Source organism: Haemaphysalis longicornis, unplaced genomic scaffold, assembly GCF_048455015.1.
Source record: "Haemaphysalis longicornis isolate Haplotype H1 unplaced genomic scaffold, Haemaphysalis longicornis Haplotype H1 scaffold_5, whole genome shotgun sequence".
Classification (NCBI taxonomy): domain Eukaryota; kingdom Metazoa; phylum Arthropoda; class Arachnida; order Ixodida; family Ixodidae; genus Haemaphysalis; species Haemaphysalis longicornis.
Window position 1 is genome coordinate 9,880,555 of NW_027526385.1, and position 22,898 is coordinate 9,903,452.

At 46.7% G+C, this 22,898-nt stretch overlaps 1 long non-coding RNA gene across 1 annotated transcript; it reads right to left on the reverse strand.

The window, feature by feature from the left end:
* Positions 1–424: 424 nt before the first annotated feature.
* On the reverse strand, positions 425–6,920 carry LOC144137871 (uncharacterized). Its single transcript, XR_013315753.1, has 3 exons — positions 6,642–6,920; positions 4,859–5,128; positions 425–1,991 (listed from the first exon to the last, which is right to left on the reverse strand). It is a non-coding gene; the product is annotated as an uncharacterized LOC144137871 (long non-coding RNA).
* Between the last annotated feature and the right edge of the window lie 15,978 nt (positions 6,921–22,898).

The following is a 22,898-nucleotide window of genomic DNA, read 5'->3' on the forward strand; positions in this document are numbered from 1 at the left end:
CTACACATGCGCTTTTTCACTTTCTGTATCCACCAGGAAAATGGCTGCCAATTTAGACAGCGATTCTAAATAGTAGTTGACGTGCATTTTAAAATAATCACAAACATTATAGCCACAAAATTAATTTTTACAAGTTGTAGACAATGCCCGTTACACCAGACATTGGACTACACTGTCAAGAGCTTTGAAATCTACAATGACGTCTACAAAGCAGGCTTATACTGGTAGAATGTTTCATACCATAATTACTGTGTGTTCAGAGCTCACGTGTGAAGTATGGATACTGCTGCTTCAGCAAGAACCGAGGATGAGCACCCTTCCTGGTTCTGAAAAAAAATAACAGAGGAAATGCCTTAAGCAGGATTCTGAAACAGGGTTGAATGAAACAAGAATGAACAAGAAATTCTTTCAAAACATGTAAATCAATGCAAACAAATATTTATTTCAACTTATTTCTACAAAAGACCACCTCATGAAGACTGGTGGTGGGGTATTGGCTCAAAAAAAAAAAGCAGAGAGCACTTATACAAATGCTACAGGGAGCCTTCGCAGCCAACAATTGTTTGAACACACCTAAACTAATCACTGTTCAACAAACTCATAAAAAATGTTTGAATGCATAAAAAACCAGTGGTAAACACAGGAAACAAAACAGAATGACGGCACAAGTTTGTCCCGTCGTTCTCTTCTGTGTCCTTGGTTTTCCTATGGTTTTTCATCGATTCAAACATGTACCAGCTAGCCCAGTCCAACGCCTTGGTATCATAAAAATATGGATAGTCAATCCTTACACAAAGTTGAAAAAAAAAAGAAAGTATAAAGTAGGTGACAAAATTAAAACGACAGCAAATTGGTTGGCTTTTAATTTTAAATGATAATATAAAAAATAATGGCATGAATGAAAGTGAGCAGCACGCGAAGTACCTTGTTGCTAGCCCGACATTCCACTTTGAAGCAAAATGTCCGCTTTCAACACTACATAGGCTAAACATGCAATGAGGCATTCCTTTAGGCACACAAAATATACCATAATTGTTAAAAAAGCTATGAATTAGTTGAAAAAACCTGACCACGACAAATTGGAATTAGTGACTAGATACAGTTTCAGAAATACACAGCGACATCATATAAAAATATATGGTTCCCATACAAAGATTGATCATAACAAAAATTCAGGACATTTATCAGACTGGCATCAATGTGCAAAGCAGCTTAATGAAGGAAGACGGTCTTCACTAAAAACATGTTAATATTGGGAGCTCATGTGCTTCCCTGCAAGTTGGGTGTGTAAACCCACTGACATCTTAACCCGCCTGAATCATCACTTGATAGACATTGGGGAATTTTACGAATTGGTTTATTGTAGCCAGCTGTCTAGTTTATTTCCCTATTTTTCTTGGCATTTCGTGTCTAATTTTAAATTTGGTGACTAGATAGCTTTTACTATGGTCATGCACTGGTGACAACGAATGTTTGATTTTACTCTTAAAAAATTTCAGTTTTGTTTTATTGCTCACCAGCCAACGATCTGAAATATCAGAGGCGCTTAAAACGTATGTTGGCATTTCCTTCCTGCAGTGTAGTACAACTAATCATGACTTTTACCATAATTTGTTCACAAATCGTAATATGTGGAAAGTATTCAGCTTAATGAAAATGTCATTTCAGAAGCATGCACAATCAACAAGGCCTCAATGACTCTCATGACGTGGTCCACTTGTTTCTGTCACAAATAACCTGAGTGCAGACACATTCCACCGAAGACGAAGGTAACATGCCCTCTTGGGTGATGAATATTTAAAAAGCCTTACGAGTAAATTTGCTGCTGAGCACGTGAAATTGTGGCATTAAAACAAAAGATCCCTCTGCGGCATCTTTCACTTGGAGGAGCGCTTGACCACAAACTTTGAGAAGCTGGAAAATGCTCCATGAACCGCTCCAGCCAGCAGAAACGATGCAGGACACAAGTTGGTAGGCGGACCGTTGGCATCCTGCGATTGTGAAGATATTTCTGTTTAGTAGATGCTCTTCTTTTTGTACCACTGTTTATTTCACCTTTAACAAGCAGCTGAACTCCTTAATGTTCGCATAATAAAATGCTGCAATGCGGAACAGTTAGCAGGGTTACCTCAATTTTGCTTTTCTACGAATTAACACAATGTAGGTAATCTGCACACAACTACAATTTTCACCTACTTCACTGCTAACATCAGCGTTTGACTGCTCAAGCACAAATACAGGTTAGACATGTGAGCAATCTGCTAAACGTATCCCCACAAACTGAACAATCAGGCATCAGAAATCGGCAAGGAAGGAGGTGTCACGTTTAAATGGCACTTTTTTTGTTCAAAACATAAACAACACCTGGAAGCTTGAAGCGTGAGAGGGGGTCTTTCACGCTACCAATGTCAGAACATAGCTTGCTAGTGGGCACCTGCACGATGTGCACAATGTGTTTCTTGAAAATGCGTGCGAAAGTTTGATTGATGTGTAGGACGAGAATTGCAGCACGTTTTGACACAGGCCTTGTGGACGCTTCTGCCTGCTAATGTCAATGTGGATTCTTGCTAGTCGCCCTCTTCGCTTCTTTCTGAATATAATGCTTTAGGCATTATATTCAGGACAACGACTGCATCAAAACGTGCAGCAATTACCTACGTCCCACACATCGGTGAAACTTTCGCACACATTTTCAAGACACGCAGTGCATACATTGTGCATGTGCCCACTAGCAAGCTGCGTTCTGACATTGTCAGCGTGAGAGACCCCCTCTCACGCTCCAAGCTTCCGGGTATTGTTTATTAGATTTCATGCGCTGAATGCAAATCAGTGTACATTGGCGAAACGGGCAATCTGCACAGAAGATCAATGCAGCACTGGAACGAAGTGAACAAGGGCCATGCAAAAACAAGTCCACTGGCAGAGCACCGTGAGAGGACGGGACACGTGGTCGACTGGAACAAGACAAAATTACTGACAACTGAGTGGAATCTATCTTCTCGATTACTGCTCGAGTCCCTCACTGTTCAGACGACGCCCAACATTATCAACATAATGGATGGCAATCTGCACCATATCTATGCAAACTCATTGCGCCGCGTAATGCCCAATATATAGCTTCGTTTTCCACGACACATGCTCACCGTGAACAAGCAACAAACCGTTAAATGGCTTTCTTGACTTGGTCAGTGACCTACGTTTCATCACTGCAATAATGCTTTTACCTGCCTACACGGCATTCCGTCAAACACTGGACTACACCACATGAGCCATTGGCGTTCTTAACCTGCACCAGAGTATATAACCTTTCACTACTGCTATGAGATAGACCCATAAACGCCCTTCAATATGGCCTTTATATTTAGCTCTTGGAAACATTATGTATAATTTTACCTTTAAGTTGCACCTGCTACAGCAGCTGGTACTATACCAAAAACATGAAAAAAAACGGTGGTTTAACACGCCAAAGCTACACTTGGGATATGGGGAGCACTGTAGGGGAAGGCTTCGCATTAATTTTGACCATTTGGGTATTTTTGGGCGCATCGAAATCTCCAAACACGGGCGTCTTTACGTGTTGCCTCCATCTGAAAAGCGGCTACACCAAGCGGTATCTAACCGACATTCGCCTCCACAGCACACCACCCTAGCCACGGCAGTGGGTTAAACATATGAAATAAAGCGAGTTTTGGAGTGCAAATGAAAATATTAATCACACGTCTTATTTTCCCAATCGATGTACCTTTTGAAATCCACCATGCAATCCCCCCTCTCCTACCGGCCTACCAAAACACCTTTGTCTCAAGAGGTAATCAGGCTGTTGTTAATGAAGTATTTACAATCCGAGACTTGCCACCGTTAAAGTCATGCACTTTGTTTTAGAGATAAGCGACATTAGCCATTTGCAGCACCAGGAGTTAATTGTGTTAAGATCAGATTGAAAGCATTGACGGTAGTAGTTGAAAGAAATTGTGTGATAAATTACAACATCATCTGCAAATAGACCTATATGGGAGGATATGCAACATGGAAGATAGACCAAGCAACCTGCCTGGGGGGACAACAAAGTGGCACAAGCAAAAGAAGTATATAGTTATTAGAAGTAAACTGCATTTGAGAAGAATGAAAATCTTTTGCTCAAGTGAGGACATTAGGGTGAAGTTTGAGAAGTAGTCTGTGGTGTGCAATGCGATTGAATGCTTTAGAAAAATCGAGAAAAACTACCGCAGTTTGTAAGCCTGTGTCAATGGATCAATGTAGATCGTGAACAAATCCTGAAAGTTGTGTTTCTCAAGTAACCCTTGTGAAAACCGTGGTGATACTCGAATGTGATATTGTGATTTTATAAATAATTAGCGACCTGAGAGTGGATGAAATGTTTCCTGACCTTGCATATGGTGCTTGTTAGGGAAATTTAATGGTGAAGTACCGTCTCCTGATTTAAAGACTGGTGCTACGTCGACTATCTTCCAACCATTGAGATTAGTGCCTGTCATGAGAGACTGCGAAAAAAGCGCTGTCAGAATTCTACAGACTGCGGGATGTACTTTTCGGTATAGTATGATTATTACCAGTATGATCTGAAGTAGACCAGTTTGTATTGCAAGTTTAAAACCATATCGAAAGATCCTAAATGTTTGCTTGGCTTGATTACATACGAATACTTGCTTCAAAGTCAGTTCAATTTCTCTTCTTGCCCTTTAGTCGTCAGCCCCAGATTCTCTTCAATATCTCTGCTAAGCAATGACACGCTCCATACGCACAGCACTGCTTCATGAAAATGTTTCAAATAATCAGAGGCCACAGCACTGCTAACAGGTATACACCATGGCAAGTTCCACAACATGCAATAACTAACCTGAAAATACATAATCGGTGGGTGCACCGATATGGCAGCAGTGCCTGGACCGATGTGTCGAGCAAATGCGCTGACTTCTGAACGGGTGGTCCAAGCGGCCAGATGATGGATGAATGACCATTCCTGGCGGCAAAGCGTACGGAGCACCAACGAAAGGGCAGGCAGTACTTGGGTACAGCAGGTGCAGTATCGGTTGGCCAAGGGAGGCCCTGGCAAAGCCTTTGAAACTGGACTGGAAGGCAGCTGACCCAGGACAGCCAGCAGCAGCACCTGCAGGTGCATAATCTGTGAGTGTGCTGACACTTGTTGAAATACAAGAAGAGCACACACAAAGCACGAATGCTTACATCAAGTAGATTTTTAATCGTTTAAAGACAGTAACCTCCAAGGCACTAATAAGAACATTCCCGGAACACCCCAAGTGAAATTTAGGTCACAGTAAGAATGTATTTATTAGACCCGCAGGTACTGTGATATATGCAAAGCTAGCCACTGAGCTAATTTGCATGGAACGCATGCTAGCAGCTCATCTGTATTCCTTGCTTTCAATCGGAACTGGTGTGTGATAGTTGAGGCTCCTCCATTTCAATGTCTGACTTGTATCTGCACGTTCAATTCTTCAATATAAATCGAGTTGAGTGAGTGCCTACAGCTTTCTTGTTAGTCTCTGTATGGCCTGCGGTTTTGCGAAAATGAGAACTTGCGAATTGGCTCAATTTTCTGCACTAATTTAAACAATACATATGCCTCTGATATCAAGCCCCAGACTTCCCGAGAGCTACTCTGACAGAATCGGCAGGCGCCTCGTAGGCGTTGTGAAATCTCCCCCACTACCCCGAGACTATGCTAACTCCCTGCGAGGCCACATGCGCGCATTTCACCTTCAATTTGCACGTATGTGAATTCTACACCTCTATGAACTCTCAGACGGGCGTCGTCATATTCGTGCCGGACTCGTGAAACTCGGCAACGTAAATTACCGCACTCTCTCGCTGGCGCGCGGCCCGAACTCTCTCACCGTTTCCGGCCCTTGCATACTATTTTCTCCACCTTGCACTTTGTAAATTCTCATGTTTAACTACACCTCGTGCGCCCTCATCTCTTGCCTGCTTTTCTTCCAGCACAACTCCGTCAGCACCCGGTCGACGCGTACGCTGTCGGGGCGCGTTGGCGAGCGAGTACGGCAATTTCGCTGTTGTCGAGCTTCACGAGAACAGCACACATATCGCGGCCCGACGACCGCGAGGCGTACGGTCGCCGGTCTCGCGAGCGCAATAGCTGCGAAGCGCACTGCACGGAATTCGTGATGTGGGGGGGGGGGGGGGGGGGGGCGCGGGAGAGACGCCAGCCATGGAATCACGTGTACGCGTTTTCACATGCACTTCCAGGGAACCTCCTGTTCATGTTATTTCTTGGTATACCGCGGGTATTCACGAGGGAGGACTAATCACAGCGTTGTGCCACTCACGCGAAATTGCGACTGCGATCTGCAACCGCAAAGGCACTGTTTGAGAGACACAAACAAACGCCCCGGTGTTAAAGAGCCTTGCGTGATGTCAAATTATTAGCAGCCGTGTACCATAGCGCGAGCATCGTAGCCAAGGTCTAGCTTCAGCGTAAATTGATGCTGACTTCTGCGGAAACGGTGGACTGGGCGCCAAACAACTACACTAACTCACGTAGGCTCTCAGAGCAAACGAGATGGGGGTCTAGCGAATTACTGACCCATAAACACCAGAACTCGTTCCAACCAAATACAGAATAATAAAAAATGCGTACTTACCCGAGCAAAAACGATGTTTCCAACGTAAAATTCTCCTTCGCTGTCGTCTTCATCTCGCGGACACACGAACACGCTTTGTTCTGATGCAATGTCATCCACTTTTGACGCGCAGTATTTTATCCGGCGATGATCGTTCTTCTGGGGTCCCCATGTTCAACACACGCGTAGGTTAGAAGGGTAGACATCACCCATAAAGCTTCTATAACTATGAATTAAGCTTGAAATAGATAAAACAGATTAAATCACGCCACCAACCACTCGGCACAAAACGCCATGAAAAAACACACACAAAAGTGAGAGATAGTTGCCAGACTTCAAATGCAGCACCTCTATCTTTGACGAAAATTGTGTTACTACTGTAATGTTGGTAATTATCTTTCTGCTTTCAAAGTCTGAAATGTGTTTATAACTTAAATTTAAGGTTTTTAAACACAAAAAGTGAATACACATAAAGTAATTGACATATATACTGATATTGTAAAGAGGTTTGACGTTTGTTTTGGTTTTGTTTTCACGGCGGGCTTCTCAAGAGAGAACGTGCGAGAAAACGAGCTACTTTGGGTTTAGGAAGAGGGCGGTAAATGTCGGCGTGATAGAAAGCAAGGAACAGGTGCTTACCCTGGTCGTTAAAAAAGGAGCTAATGAAACCCTCACGTAAAAAAAAAAAAAAAAAACACGTTCGACGAGGAATCGAACCATTGACCTACAAAACAGTAAACGGACGCGTTAAAAAACAACTATGTCGGCGGGCGGTGTTTGAGGCGCCTAAAACAGCTCTATACTTACGTAAGTTGTCAACGAATATTGTTGCTTGTGTCTAGTCATCGCCTCCTTTAACGATGGTCTAGTTTATGCTGCATTTTTTAAATTCTGGCTGTCCTAACGCTTGTTTCTCACGCACCGGTCTTGCAGACGAGGCCGCATTGCTAGCGCTGCAAGCGATTGAGCCAAAGCTCCATTATTTGACTCAAGAAAAGCTATCGCAGTCAACCCGACCTTTTCTGCGCAAGCCACGGCAGCCACGAAATAAATGGAATGTGCCGTTAGAATTACGGCGTTGATAACGCTTGTTTGACCGGCACCGTCTTGCAGACAAGCAACGTCGCTCTAATAGTACAAGCGATGTCACTCCTGGCATGTCAGGCGCATCAAACCCATCGTGTAAAACGACTGCTAACAGTGCGAAAACCTCTGAGTTTGTAACAAGTGGGGATTTGCGGTGGCGGCGACGTAATAGGTACAGCAAGCAGGTAGGCAGAACAGCAGCGTAGGGTTACAACCTTTCCCCGAAAAAAAAAACGGGCCTTCCGGGGGGGGGGGGGGGGAGGGGGGATTGTGTTGAAAAAAGACGCCATGTTTTTTAACATGCAGTGCCATTTATTGTAGTGTTTTCTTAGAGAGTAATCAACATAACGTTTGTACTGAAAGTGATTGAGAGCTTGGTTAATCGCTCTGCATGTGCTTCACTGAAAAGTAACCGCAATTGCTGACCGCGGCGGTAGAATTTCGTTATTTTGTTCTTCCCTTAGGTCCCCCTCCATCTGAGGCAGCGCGCTCGCCCGCGTATTTTCTCTGCTCGCGTGTCTTTGCGCAGCTTGTCGTTGTCGACACGTATTTATCGTCTTAGTTGAATTGACGCTTATAAAACGCCAAAACGGGCATAATCACGGCACAAAAGCCAAAAAACCGGCTGATGACGGCTGGTTTTAGATATGGACCGGCAACCGGCCCGCTGTTTAAAAAACCGGTCGGGCCGGTCCAAAACCAGGAAGGTGGCAACCCTACGGCAGCGACGAGCGAAAATGATTTTACACGACCGCCCCCGTCGGCCTGCGCAAAAAAGGAAGATAGAACCCCTGCATACATGCCCTCGAAGAAAGCTGTACAGCCGATTCAGTTTGTTGTGGACGAAGAGCAACCGAGGCTGCAGCCACAAACGATTGCGCTTGCCGTGGTATGAGCCAAAGCATATCTTCACATAGTTATGTTATCGTCCGTCTGACTGTTACTTACTGAAGGGAAAATTCAGAACACAAACGTTGACGTCTAGCGTCTATGCCAGACATAGACGCTGCTGTTTAGGCCCTAAAAACCACCTTCAGGGCGTCTGTCGGTTCTGTCTGATGGCGCGCTCGCGCCGCTGATTACGAACGAGGCGTCTGTTGGCGTTGACTTACCGTGTTGGCGAGCCGGTAAACGCCATCACGGTTAAACTCCCTGTTGGAAGACTACGCTGTTGGGACGATAGAGTGCCGACAGAGCTTCTTATTGGCCCCACAAACGCCATCAAGGTTAAACTCCCTGTTGGAAGACTAGGCTATTGGAACGATAGAGTGCCGACAGAACTTCGTATTGGCCCCACAGGCGTGCTGTGAGCCCAACAAGAAAGTCTTGTTGGAATTTTTGCCCGGGGCATAATAATACGGGAACAAATTCTTAGGTAAATTCGATTTCGTTGAGGACACCGATGCCTCGCGTAAAAGTTTTATTTATAGGACTACAAGAGGCATTTTGTAGCCTTTCCTTCCCGTGCACCCAGACATCGAAACGAACCTTGTGATACACTCGAAGCAGTAGATTAGTGCAGAGTGGAATTTAAACATTCAGCACGTTTTGTTCAATTTACGAACAGCAATTTTAGAGCCTTTCCCCTGGTCTATGTGGAGAGTTCATATTTATTCTCTCAACGGGCGGTGAAATAGTGCAATGTGCGGTTTAAACATTCAGCCTGTTTTTGTGCAATTTTGCATGCTTGCATTCACACACCGTTCTTTTAGGCACCCTAACGATGAGGTGCCGTGGTAACACCCCAATCGAGAAGAAATACTTTTTAGCACCCCTTTAACGGTCGTAGCACCCTATGAAACTGTTGATTACACCCCTGAATTTTGGCACCCTCGAGGTGGGGTGCCCGAGCAATATTTGGGTGCTTGAAAGGTGCAAAAAGGGTGCAAAATGTTCAGTACACCCTCCTTGCACCTTAAAGGGTGTAAAAATGTTAAGATTTACGCCCCTTAATATGTGGCACCCTCATGATTGGGTGCCGGAGCAATGTTTTAGACCTTAAAAGGTGCAAAAAGGGTGCAAAATGTTGAGTGCACCCTTTTAGCACCTTTAAGGGTGTTAAAAAGTTTAGTGTGTATGTGTTTAACAGACGAGAAAAAACGCAAGTTGCTAATGAAAACTGCAAAACAAAAATGCTCGCTACAGGTAAGCGTCTCGAAGTTATCTTTTACACTCGGTACATAATTGCCTTGGGCACCAAAGCTATGACAATGCTGCAACTGCTGTAAAACCCTCTTGCATTTCCCAGTCGCAATCGTCTAGCGACGCGAATTTGAAGAATTCAGGCTAAGCAATACCGAATTCGCTTTCGCCGATGCAGGAAAATATGGCATGTTTCCTTATTCTGACACTCACACAGACGACACCTTTCACATACGTTACATAGAGCACTTAACATATGTATCGAACACTAAGAAAGCACTTAGCTTGCGCTAATTTGTGCGGAAACAAATGAGTCGTCCGATTGCCCAGCTACCTATCTCAACTAGGCGACGACGAGTTGATTGTTATTTACGAGAAAAAACTATGGTTGTGAGGCTCTACTTGGAATCGAACCGAGCAATAGTCCCTAAACCTAGCAAAGCGCTAAGTGCAAGGCGCGAAACGCGGTCACGTTCGCTTGCACAGATAGAAATTCGGGCACCAGTTGCAATGGATTTGTTGCGTTATGCACAGAACAACACGCTGTACACTTGAATATTATCTAGTGCAGCTACCACCCGGCGGCGTGATGTAGCGGATAGCTCGTCGGGTTCCTTGTCTATATTTCCGGGCGTCAGGGGTTCAATCCCTGCCGGTGCCGGAGTTTTTTTCTTTTTTCTGCACTCTACGCAGTTCGGGGGAGTATCGGAACGGACCATCCGGGTGGGGGACTAACCGTTCGTCCCCTCGCAGTTAGTCCCCAAAGCGACTAATGATTGTGGCAGATGCCGTTAGTCCCCGAAAGGACGAACTTTTAGTCCTTTTTGCCTAAGAGTGCGGTGACCGCCGGGCAGTTAGCAAATCCAAGAAAATGCCGAGCGGTCGTCTGTGCCTGCCTCACGACGACCGGCCCGCCTCCTCGGCACACGTTCGTCAACCTAACTAAGGGGGATTGCCAAACTGGCGGCGCCCGCCCGCGTGTTTCCAAACGCTTCGCTGCACAGAGCAGCCACGTGACATGCGATGTCACTGTACGCACTAATATTTTGAGCGCCTGCTACAACGAACCCACCGTTCAGGCTTTGTAGCCTCGCTAAAGTGTACTGAGTATTGGCGCTGATGGCTTGGGTTCGAGCCCAAGCAGGTCTATCTCTTACTTTTTTGATTCCCTCATTTAATTTTCTAAATTTAACTTTTTGCTTTTAGATTTAGATATACGGGTTGATTTTTGTTAATAATGGTGATTCGGTACCTTTTAGGTCACTGTTGGTTTGGGGCGCCGCCCATGACGACGTTGAATTACCGTTCTCCATCAGGCGAACTGACCTGTCACATGGATGCTCTGTGCAGCGAAGCGTTTGGAAATACGCCAACCACCCACCAGTTCAAAAAATCAAGGAGATGCCTAGCGCTCGTTTGTGCATGAAGCCGCGTATACCCACTCAGGGTGGTTTGCCAATATTTCCATAGAAAATTCCAGCGTTCGCGGTCATCGTGATAATACTTGCTCGGAATTAGAAAGACATGTCCTAGCGGACGGCCCTCTAAGATGATGTCCAATTATTAGCACTTCCAAAAAAAATGAACGCCGCTCACGCTTAAGCAACAATAATGGAGTAAAGGCCGTCACGGCAGCTAAGAAGGAGCACATCTGCTGCAATCGTCGTGATGGTCATGAGTGTTGCATACAGCTTGGCTGCCTTCAGGTCTTACGCGTTAGTGTGAGCATTCTTCATTTTTTATATACCGGGAAGCGGTTATTGCGCGGCCGGTAAACCGGCTCAAGACAGCGCGACAGGATACTAGCACAGACGTTTGTCAAAGACAGGCCTTCAACAGCTCCGCCGCCAATACACAGAACAGTTGGCAATTCCCTCAGTCGATTGTGCGATCTTCGTTCAAGGCGCCACCAAGAAATACTAGTTTTGGAGTTGTATTTTTTTCTTTCCTGGTGGCATTATCATCAACAGCAACCCACAGAGAAGAGTGTGAAAGAGAAGTAGACGAAGAAAGTGTGCTCTCGCTCGAGTGATCCTTGCAAGCCGACGGCCCCAACGCAAACCCTGTGAGCTACCCGTGTTTTGGTGCCGCAACCTCCCCGCCACCCGCCCTTACTCAGGAACTGCCCCCGCGGTGGTGCCGCCATGGGTAAGCTAGCTACATCCTGCGTAATGTGAGCGCTGTTTCCAACCGGGATCCGATTCGAACTTCCGGAAATAGCAGTCATACGGATTTGGGGGAAATGGGTGTCAACGGCTGTCCCTTGGTAAGAAAGTTAGGGGACCTGATCAGGGGCGCTATTCCAGAAGGCCCGAGTTTCGTCTACTCCCCAGTTTCCAGCTGCTTGGGTTATGAAAGTAGAGATAGTGGAGCATTCGATACACCTCGAGCGAAACCGCCGGGATCGTGAGCAGGACGCCTGGAATACTCAGCGCGCTGCGTTGGGGCCGCTTACGTTGATAAAGTACGGCGCCTGCTATCTTCCGTATGCAGCACCCTCGGAAATCGCTCTGCAATGCTCATTCCCGAGCAAAAATTAGATAACCTAACTGCTACTTTGAAATCCCCAGCTACTTTGAAATCCCCAGTTCTGTTCTTCCACTGAATTATGTTTGCAACGCGGCCTTAGGGCAGTCCCAATGCAGCTCTGCGCAAGCGCAAACCAAGTAATCAAGCGGGTCCACTGTAGCGAATGGAACGCACCCTGCTCCCGACCATCAAATGTGGCTTTTCTTTACGGCTTGCTTGAGTGTGCACGACAGGCGCTTATCAGAAATGGTCTCGGTCAATTGAAGAGCGTGTTTGAGAATTGGCGAGTGAGTTTTAGGCGTTGAAGTTGTGTCATTAGTCATCGATTATGTTTTCATGGTGTATGAAGAAGGCTCCCATTGGAAAATCGTGTCGTTGTTGCCTCTCCTGTCGGCTTGTACTCCCGTTCGGACCGAACACCCTCGCGACTGTGACACCGTTAGCTGACGGTGGCCTGGGGACTTCATTTTTGCTAAGTTCTTGTCGCTGCTAGGGGGCATCAAGTAACGACTTAGTGGCTACAACGCTACGCCCCCACAAAGCCGGCGCCATGGGTGGGTGTGGCTTCGGTTGTTACGCCGCGCCCCCGAAGGGGCTGGATGTGTTTGACTGACATTAAAACTTAGAGGAAACTTGGGTATGGCTGTGCACGGCCGAGTTGAACTCGGGACGCCCGTGGTGCCGCTGCTGCAGCGTGGTTTATATTTATGCTCTCCGTAGCACGCATATTTCTTCCCCGACAGGTCTTTGTAACAAAATTGGAATTCCGAGCCCATTTCTTTCTTTGGAAAAGTGTTTTGCATTGGTTGGGCAGTCATTTGGCGACATACCCCCATTTGCGATGACTTAGAGGCGGCTTTGGCTCCATGACCGTCGAGGAGCAAGTATAGTGTGCGCTGCGGTTTTACGGGGCGGGCAGCTTTTACAGAAGCCTTGGTGGCGACCGCACCATCGGCCGTCACCAGTGGACTGTCAGCGGGTGTGTGCGGAATTTAATCAGTGGAGACGTGTTTTGCAGACCTCGCCTTTCTGTTAGGTGGTTTGGTGGACATTGCTTCCGGGGGTTTCGACCGCACGTCCATCCGTCTGCAGCCGGAGCATGCGCTTCAGTTATCATCTGCTCGCAAAGCAGTTTCGAACGAAGCGTTGCATGACCGTGTGTTTTGTTTATAATCAGCGCGGCGGAGTACTTTGCGGGGTTGCGTAGCGCGCATTTCTTGTGAAAACGTTACTGACCTGATAGCTTATACGTATACCATATGCTGTCAAGGAGACAGTTGACACACCGATAGTCGGTTCACGTGGTGTATTCGCAGGGGTGAAGCCGATAGGAACGCAGGTCCGAGCGTTGAGATAACTCAGCTCGTTTCTCGCGCATGCACCTTATGGGGTACATCTTCCCCTGGCACGTCTTTGGCGCGTATCCCCGTGTCTAGATTGGACATATTCCTGCCTTCCTCTTGCACATGGTCGAAGCTGTGACGGCGAATACCCGGATAGCTTGATGGCCTGTGGCATCTTTTCATTATCCTCTCTAAAATACAATAAGCGGCCCGTGTCTATTGTGATAGGCGATCTTAACACCTTTCAACGGGTTTTGTTCGGCGTCACCTTCGTGTGGTAGGAAGCAGAAGATGGAAAGCAAGTAAAAGGGAGAGCTAAGAATTGAAGCAACCGCATGACACCAGAGGGCAGGTAAGCGGGAGTGGGAAGGGCGCGAAGGAAGGGAGAGTTGTGAGGGATTGAACTCTACGAAAAAAAAACGACTGTGGAGCAGTGGAGGGCTCTTCGAACAAGAGCAGTGAACAGCAAAATGAAAAAAGAAAAACAACCTTTAAAAGTGTTTCTCCTTTTTGCTATTTCTTCCTTCGTAACACATGGCCACTTGGGGGATGGGCCCGGAATTTCGACCTTTGAGGAACTAACGTGCCCAGTTCGTAAAATTAGTAACACTGTGGATTCGAACAGTAACACTTGTAGGATTGTGCGTGCAGCGTGCACCTGAACGCGATGTCACGGGAGTAGGACAGGTGCACACCACCCTCGCAGAACCCCGATTCTAGGGAGGCTGTGGCGTGCTCCAGTCTGCTTGCACACTAAGACGAACAAATGAAAGAGAAGAAACTGACGCAAACACGCAACGGCAGAAAAAAAAGCCGTTTAAAGTAATCCGTGGCAAATAAAAAAGAAACGAAAGCAAGGAAAAAGGAGCAAGTACAATCAATTAAAAAAGAAGTTGCTAATACATCTCGCCAGGGTTTCGCCTTGAAAGCATGTAAATAGACTGGACCTCGTCCGAGGAAATTTTGTCTCGAAAATCTTAGGGTTTCGATAACGCCATACGAGCAGCAACTGTTTTGAATGTGGCGCGCTTTCATCACCCGCTTTCTTTTTTTGCCAGTCGCCCATAGTCACGTGATGGCACTGTATGCCACCAACGGCACAAACTACTTCTTCGGACAAAAAATTCGAAAGAAAAAGCTCATATAAACTCATGAAATAAAAAATAAAGTGGGCTTTGCAGTGAAATACAGGTTAATAAATTAAAAGTACAATAAAATGAAGTAATTGGATTTGCCTACCCCCAGTAGCCACCAGTGTAGCAGGGGAGAGAGAGAAACCACTGAAAGATGCACCACGCCCTTCTTCCGCATCCTTTCTGCCCGCTTCCCTCGACCGATTACTTCACCACAATAATCAGCAAATAGGATGAATCGCATTTTTAAAGCGCTTTAAGCCCGCCTTGGAATATGTCCATTACGTGAGGAGCGGGTACAGAGCTCGTTGATTCCCGAGTTCCGGGCAATCTCGGGCCTTCTGAAATAGCGTTCCAGGTGTGCTATTCCGGAAGGCCCGAGATTGAGCGAAACTCGGGAAACAACGAGCTCTACCGACGCCAACGTAACGTAATAATAATATTTCGAGGCGGAATTCAAGCGCTTTGATGACGCAATTTATGCTATTTGCTTTTATTGGGGTGTTGTAATCGGTCCAGAGCTACCCGTTTCAAGGAGGCGCGACTAGGGCGAGGCACGTTTTTTAGTGCTGTCACTCGCTTCACTGCTGCACCGGTGGCTACTGAGGGCAAGCAAATCCAACTACGTTACTCTAACGCGCTTTTTTCAATAATCTGTATTTCACTACAAAGTTCTTTTTTTTAATTTAGGCGTTCTTATGAGCTTTTTGTTTGAAATTTGCCGTCCAAAGCAGCAGTTTCTGCCCATTTCTGCCGTCGGTGGCAGACAATGCAATCACATGACTAAGGCCGACTGGAAAAAAAAGAAATACAAAATACTTGCTGCTCAGTGCTATCGAAACCCTCCGCCCGCTTTCAGATATGAAATTTCCTAGAACCACTTCAGCGTGCTTACGTGATTTGAAGGCGAAAGCTTGGGCGATTGTAATAAACACCGATGCATTGTACTTGCGATACTTTAGCAACTGATAATTGCACTTGTGGTAATTCTTAATTGATGTATGACACTTGCGTATTTTTACTCGCTTTTATTCCTTTGTCTTTCGCCATTAATTAAGTGCGAATGCACTTCTCAAGCGACCCTGAATCACGCGTCCACCGCCATCCGTCCGTCCGCACCACATACCCACTTAGGGCGATTGGCCAAGAAGAGTTCCTAATTTCTTTAGCACATACCCACTTAGGGCGATTGGCCTAGAAGAATTCTTTCGCATCACCCGTGCATTCCCACTTCCCCATGCTCCCCTTCGGGGAAATGCGGGTGAATTTTTTTGGCATTCGACGGGGTTCTTTTCTACTATACCGCGTTTGCGCCGGTTTCTTCTCTTTCATTTCGTAGTGAACTTGCCAGCAAGAAGACTGGCACACAGCACAGCCTCCCTATAAGCGTGGCTCTGCGCAGCTTGTGTGCACCTGTCATTCTCATGTGTCATCACGTTCACGTGTCACGCATTATTCTACAACCTTCATTTTCAAATTCACAGTTTTGTGAATTTTCAAAACGAACCCATTCGCTCCTCAAAGCTCTCAATTGCGGGTAAGTCACCCATTTGACCATGTGCTAAGAAGCAAAAATAGCAACAACCACAGCTGTTCTAATTTGTTTGCTTTACATCACTTTGGTCTTCACAGCTATTGTTCGACGAAGCTCTCCACAGTTGTTGGTTTTGTTTATGGCCTCTATACCTTCACTTTTCTTCTGGCGTCACGCTGTTTCTTTCGGTCTCAATCTTCCCTTCACATGATTTTCATGATCCGCTCCCAGCAAGACGGCAAAGACGCTGTACGAAACCCGTTGAGATGCGTAAATATTGCCTCCGATAATAGACACACGCCGTTGATTATATACTATCCTGCCAGTTAAGTTTTCGGAAGAATGGTGTGACACGAAACGCCTGAAGAAAACCTTCGGCCGCGCTGACTATAAATGAAGCACACGGTCCTGCAACGCCACATCGGAAAGTTTTGCTAGCAGACGATAACGAAAGTACGTACGGGCACTCAATGGAAACCTTCTTTCCATCGAGCGGTCACGACCGTGGTCACGACTGAAGCGTATTCTCTGGCTGCACATGAATAAATGCATGGTAGAACTTGCGGAAGCCATGTCCGGCTAACCACCTAAAAAAGGCGAAAAACTTGTCTGCAGTAATCCTATAGCGCGCGCACCGGCTGACTCTCGACTGAGGACGGTCGCTGGTGCGGTCGCTATAAACGCTTCCGTGGAAGGAGTCCGTCGCGGAAAACCGCAGCGCACGCCACACTTGTTCCTCGGCAGGTATGAAGCCAAATCCACCTCAAAGTCGTCGCCAAGGCGATCGGGTGTCAGATGGCTACACAGCCAATGAACAGTACTTTCGAGAGACAAAAGAGGGCATCAAATTCCTCCTCTGATGAAGGAGAAACTCGGTCGGTAAAGATATATGCCTGCTACGGCGACCGTGACCCATCACTCACGCCGCAGCAGACGCCAAAACGAGTGTCACGAGTTCAACTCGGCCACGCAATATCTCTCCCAAGTTTCTTCCGAATTCTCGTGTCAATATGGAGTTTTAGAATAGGGGAAGCCGGCCTTCGGGGCTCCCAAGAAGCTGGGGGAACCCAAACGCAAGGCACTCGCGCGCGGCGAGTTTTAGATGAGGGGCGCCCCCGACAGCCCGCAACCGGCTTGCGTTGCTCAGGCCGGCTCGGGTTATAGGAACTTTAGGCTTAGCGGCGTTGCGGATATTCGATCGCCGCTATCTGTGCAACTGCGAATGAGAATCTGTAACACAACTTTTCACCACACTATCATCCCCTTTCTCTCATGTGAACTTTATTTCAGCTATAACTGCCGTTTGAGCGATCGGTGACCAAGACATCTGCATAGCCTGTTTCGACGCTTCCGCGCAGGTAGCGCCATCTCTCGGCCGCTCGGCTCACCGCGCGCCGCGGCGAGCGGTCAGAGCGCCGAACCAGCCGAACTTCCGCGGCCGGTCAGCGTAGGCTTAGCATCGCGGCAGATATCTGATCGCAGCTTTTAAATTAAGCCCTGATAACAATCCCTAGCACAATTTTTCACCACACTAATACCTACTTTCTCGCATGTGGAACTTCTTTTTAGCGATTCCATTGATTCGGAAGCGCAGCGACAATCGGTTGCTGCCGTGGGCTGCGCCGGTTCCAGCCGCTGAGTGTGCCCAGCTGGCAGGCGCGGCCGGCGTGTGCGCGGACTGTTTCCGAAGGCAGAAAACGCTATACGATTGCCTGCTTTATCCATTTCTTGCGAACAACGCGCGGAATCTACAAATTCAGCTCAGCGATCGTCGTAGCTGATCGGGTGAGTCCAGGAACGAGCCGCAGGTTTCGCTTCAGCCATGCTCACGCGCAATCTCGCTGGCGGCGACAGCGACGCAAGAACGCTAACTCCAGCTTTTGGGCGCCCGCTATTTCAGCAAAATAGCGTGCGCGGTAGGCGCAAACGCAAAACCCCAAGGACAGCTTGGGATCTGCGCATGCGCAGTACGACGCCCCAAGACGCTTGGGGGTCCCAGAGCATTGGGGCCCCCTATTCTAAAACTCCCTAATCACACCCAGCCTATTCGTAGGCGTGGCGTAGCGACCGAAGCCCCACCCAATTATGGGTGCCATGGCGTCCACATCGCCGATGGCGTAGCATCGCAGCCACGAAGTCGCTTGCATTGAAGCTCCGCTAGCAACGCTTAGCAGAAAAGCATGAAATAATGACGTCCCCACGCCACCGTCAATCAAATGCTGCCACAGTCACAGGGGGGGTTCGGTCCGAACGAAGTGCTCGCTCTACTCCGGACGATAGGAGCGGCCAACACGGCAAGGTTTTCCCACGGCAGCCGTATTCATACACAACAAAAACACAATCGATTACAGATGATACACCTTCAACGTCTGAAGCGCACTCGTAAAATGGTGAAACACGCTCATGACACGCGAAATAGGGGCGATGTCTGATCCAATACAAAAATGCTTTATGGGCGTCTATAGGAAAATGTATGGTGAGCTATGGCCGCCTATGGGTCCCTATGGTCACCCGTAAAAGTGCATAAATTAGGCTATAGCCAGCTATTGAAGTTTTTATGCATCCTGCACTAAAGAATGTAAACCATACAATTCTCTTTAGACGACCATAGAACATCCTAGTGTGTTTGGTCTATAGAGTCACAGCTATTCAGGCTACTGTAGCCAGTTAAAGAAAAATCTATGGCTTTAGTTCTATAGGCCATCCGCGACAAAGCTCTTTTGGCTGGCTATAGACCATTGTTTAGCTTTAAGTCTACAGACTTGAAACCATTTAGCTGTCTTTTACCAGCTATTGAAAAGAGTTCGTGCTAAAGCTAAAGAGAGAAAGCCATAAAAGCTCATTTGGCTGGCTATAGGCCGTTATTTAGCTCTAACTCTACAGACTCAAAACCATTGAGCTGTCTTTTGCCAGCTATTCAAAAGGATTCGTCCTAAAGCTAAAGATAGAAAGCCATAAAAGCTCATTTGGCTGGCTATAGGCAGTTTTTTAGCTCTAACTCTACAGACTCAAAACCATTCAGCTGTCTTTTGCCAGCTATTGAAAAGAATTCGTCCTAAAGCTAAAGAGACCAAGCCATAAAAGCTCATTTGGCTGGATATAGGTCCTTGTCAAGCTCCAAGTCTACATAATTGGAACCATTCAGCTGTCTTCTGCCAGCTATTAGAGCGAATCTGCCCTAAAACTAAAGAGAGGCACCCATAAAAGTTTCTGCGGCTGGCTACAGCGCAATATATAACTGTAAACCTTTAGACCTGTGACAATTAAGGAACATTTAGCCGGAATTAGGAAAGCGTTTGGCGCAGAATTTAGAGGCTTCCATCCATAAAAGCTTCCTTAGCTAACCACATAGTGACATAGGCCTCTACGTCTCCAGCCGCTAATAAAAAAGTGTTAGCCTATAAAGGTATAATTCGAGCGCACCATTAAATTCTATTCCGCTGCTTCCAATATGACTTATGACGCGTAATTTATACACTCATGATTTACCCAGCTACATTTACAACACAGACTGAATAACGATGATGAAGTTCATCCGCCAGTTATATGAAAGTTTTTGTTCAATAACGTTAGGTCCCTAATATACCGACAATACGGGAAAAGTACGATTAAAGGCAGCTACAGACAGATTAACGCTCAAATTCAGGTTGCAACTTTGGATACTGTGCGTCGGCAAAGCTTGCGAATGAACCTCGACCGAAAGACGTATAAGTTCGGAGAATTCTTCCTCTGCGGCCCTTCGCTGCCGCGGTCAAGTGAAAAAGCGGGCTTCTCTGAAAACGGCCTTCTCAGCGTCGAAGCAAATTGGAAAGAACTTTCGCGGCCCCCGTTCCTGCGGGCGCAGTCAGAAATATGGTGGCATCTGCGAACAACCGCATTCCTTCTCCCGCGGAGCTCACTTTGAAATTAGTCATTGAGAAAGGGGGAGAGCGACACAAGCTGGACCGAAGGAGGTAGGGAAAGGAAGTTCTGGGAAGCGTTGAAAAGGTAGAGGGGACCACGACCGGCCAGGGAGGTGCGGCGTGAGTGCCGCGCGCGTCGACGCTGTAGCCCGGTCGTGCGAAGGGAAGTTTTCGTAGAAAAGAGGGTCAGGCGTTCCATGCTGTGTTAGTATTGGTGCGCGCAGCAATAATTGGCGGTGAGATCTTTGAGTGGCGCCCCCTGGCTCTGACGTCGGCTTAGGGATTCGCGCCGCTGTCGTCTGCTACACTCCGCTTGTGAGGGGCAACAGTGCCTGGGCTAGAAATCGCCCGCTTCGTTGCTGTAGTGCGTTAAAAAGCGTATTTCTAGCGACTCAGTTATTTTGCCAGCTTCTGACGCATCTGAATAATTTGAAGCTGTATCCCCCACAAGTTTGCAACACACGAAGAGATAGAGAACAACTTTCTTCAGAGTATCGGCCAGAAGATCGTGTGTAACTCGTCCTTTCTTGCTTATTCGCGAGGATCAGCGATCAGAGCTTCTCGATAAGTATTCAAAATGCGTAGGCTTCCCTGCAGTATTTTTGAGATGCTCCTATGAAGACTGAACAGTCTAATACTACGTACCAAGCAGCGGCCTCTACACGCTCATCGCACAGCAGGAAATAAAGCGGCTTTCTTCTGTTTCTTTCGTTGTTGTCTTGTATCGGATTAATGTTTCTTGCTTTTTTTTCTGCCCAACGCATTAATTTTTCTGCGCCATCACCAACTTCTTATTAGGAGGTTTCGGGATGTTTGGGAGCCTCACAAAGGTCGTGTGGATATTTCCTTCATTTTGTATGGCATACATTCCGTTCTTCACAAATTAGCTTTCGTTACGGCTGCGTGCAAGAAGGTGCATATCCGCAGCGTGCTTTGTTTATTCACATGCAAATACAATGAGAAGGTTTGTGCTACGCCACCGCGATCGCGCCCTAAACAACGTGGTCCACAGTACTCGAAGGCGGCTTTTGTGCTCCGAATTTCTATCCTAATTATATCGTTATCATAACGAACTGACTCTCAACTCGAACAATGATGACATGATTACGGTGTTGAAGGCATGATATACTCGCGAACTAACGTAATAAATAGTATACCTGCATATATTACAAGACTCGAAATCGAAGAAGAATTCCAAGTAGCTCTTTATTGCTTTTCAACCCTTCCAGGCGCAAAAGAACAAATCCTATTCTACTCGGAATGGTGTTCTATGATTTGAAGAAAATTACTTTTACTCTCTTCTCCTGGACTGAGGACCCGGCCCACTAACCAGATCGATTTAATTGTTAAACAAAGTTTTCCCCTCCTCCCCTTGCTCCTCCTCCTCCTCTTGAGTGAAGTTTTCCTATAACGCATATCCGAATATCGGGAAGATATGGCTGTGCAAAATGTTCCGAAATATCCCTCCAGGTCTTAACAAACATATATGTGTTACTATAAATTTAACGAAGACGTGACTCGTTTTGCTCAACAAACCTTCATACTGGTTAGATGCCTGGTATAGAATCAGCACGCGCGTATATACAGACTGGGTTATTTGGAACTCAACCTACAGTTTTTCCAGTCTATAGTGCATGTCGGCAAACTTTCATGCCTTGACAACGTAAAGTGATGTGACAAAACGCACGCGTTGGAGCGTTCGGCAAGGTTGCAAAAACTGTTTTACTTTACATATGATTGCCGGGAATCGTGATGCCTTCTGCCAAAGCCGACAGCCCTGAAGGCCTAGAATTTGTTTTGGTCTTCCATTTTCGCTGTTGTCGGTTATTAGCAGCTGACTGTTCCTTTTGTTCGAATGCTAACATGAGCAGCTGACGCCTAGCTCCGACTCTTCGCGCTCCTCACAGGACCGGCTTCGCAAGGAATGGGGTGGCGCCGGCAATGTTTCTCCCGTAGCGGTATCCAAAACTATACTTTAATTGACACCATGAGCTAGTGTATGCGATTTTAAGCCTATTATTATGATAAAAAGTTACCCACACGCCAGTTCTGGTGCGGACAAGCATCCGACGTTGACCGAGCGCAAAGAAACAGCAGGGAGAGCGATCCTGAGTGAAGCAGACGACAAATGCGAGAATCCCTAAGCTGACGTCACGGAGGCGCGTTTCGCAGCGCCGCCTGTGTTCGCGCTCACCGCCAATAGTGGCAGAAAATTTTCCCTGAGTACTGATAACAGATATAGTTTTTTCGGATGAAGAAAACAAAACGTTAAGCGATGTCGTATTTGCCAAATAAAATCATTACCAGAAAACAAGTTAGAAAAAGGTCGAAAGATGGGCACTTATCTCCGCACTATTTACTAGCGCGATGGACCTGCTTATACCAGGATGTACTCAGTCAGCCACATCTCGTCTCCTTGCTCATGTGCGCGGGCATGGCACGTGTTGCCTAATGTTGGAAATTTACGACTAGACTGCAATGTGTTCGTCTTGATGGTGTGACGCCAAGCAAATGTGCCGCTTTTCGCTGTCGGAAATTTCGGTGTTTACGGTGACAGTGTTACGATTAATGCAACATCAACCCGAAGTCATGCGAAAATGGATACCTGC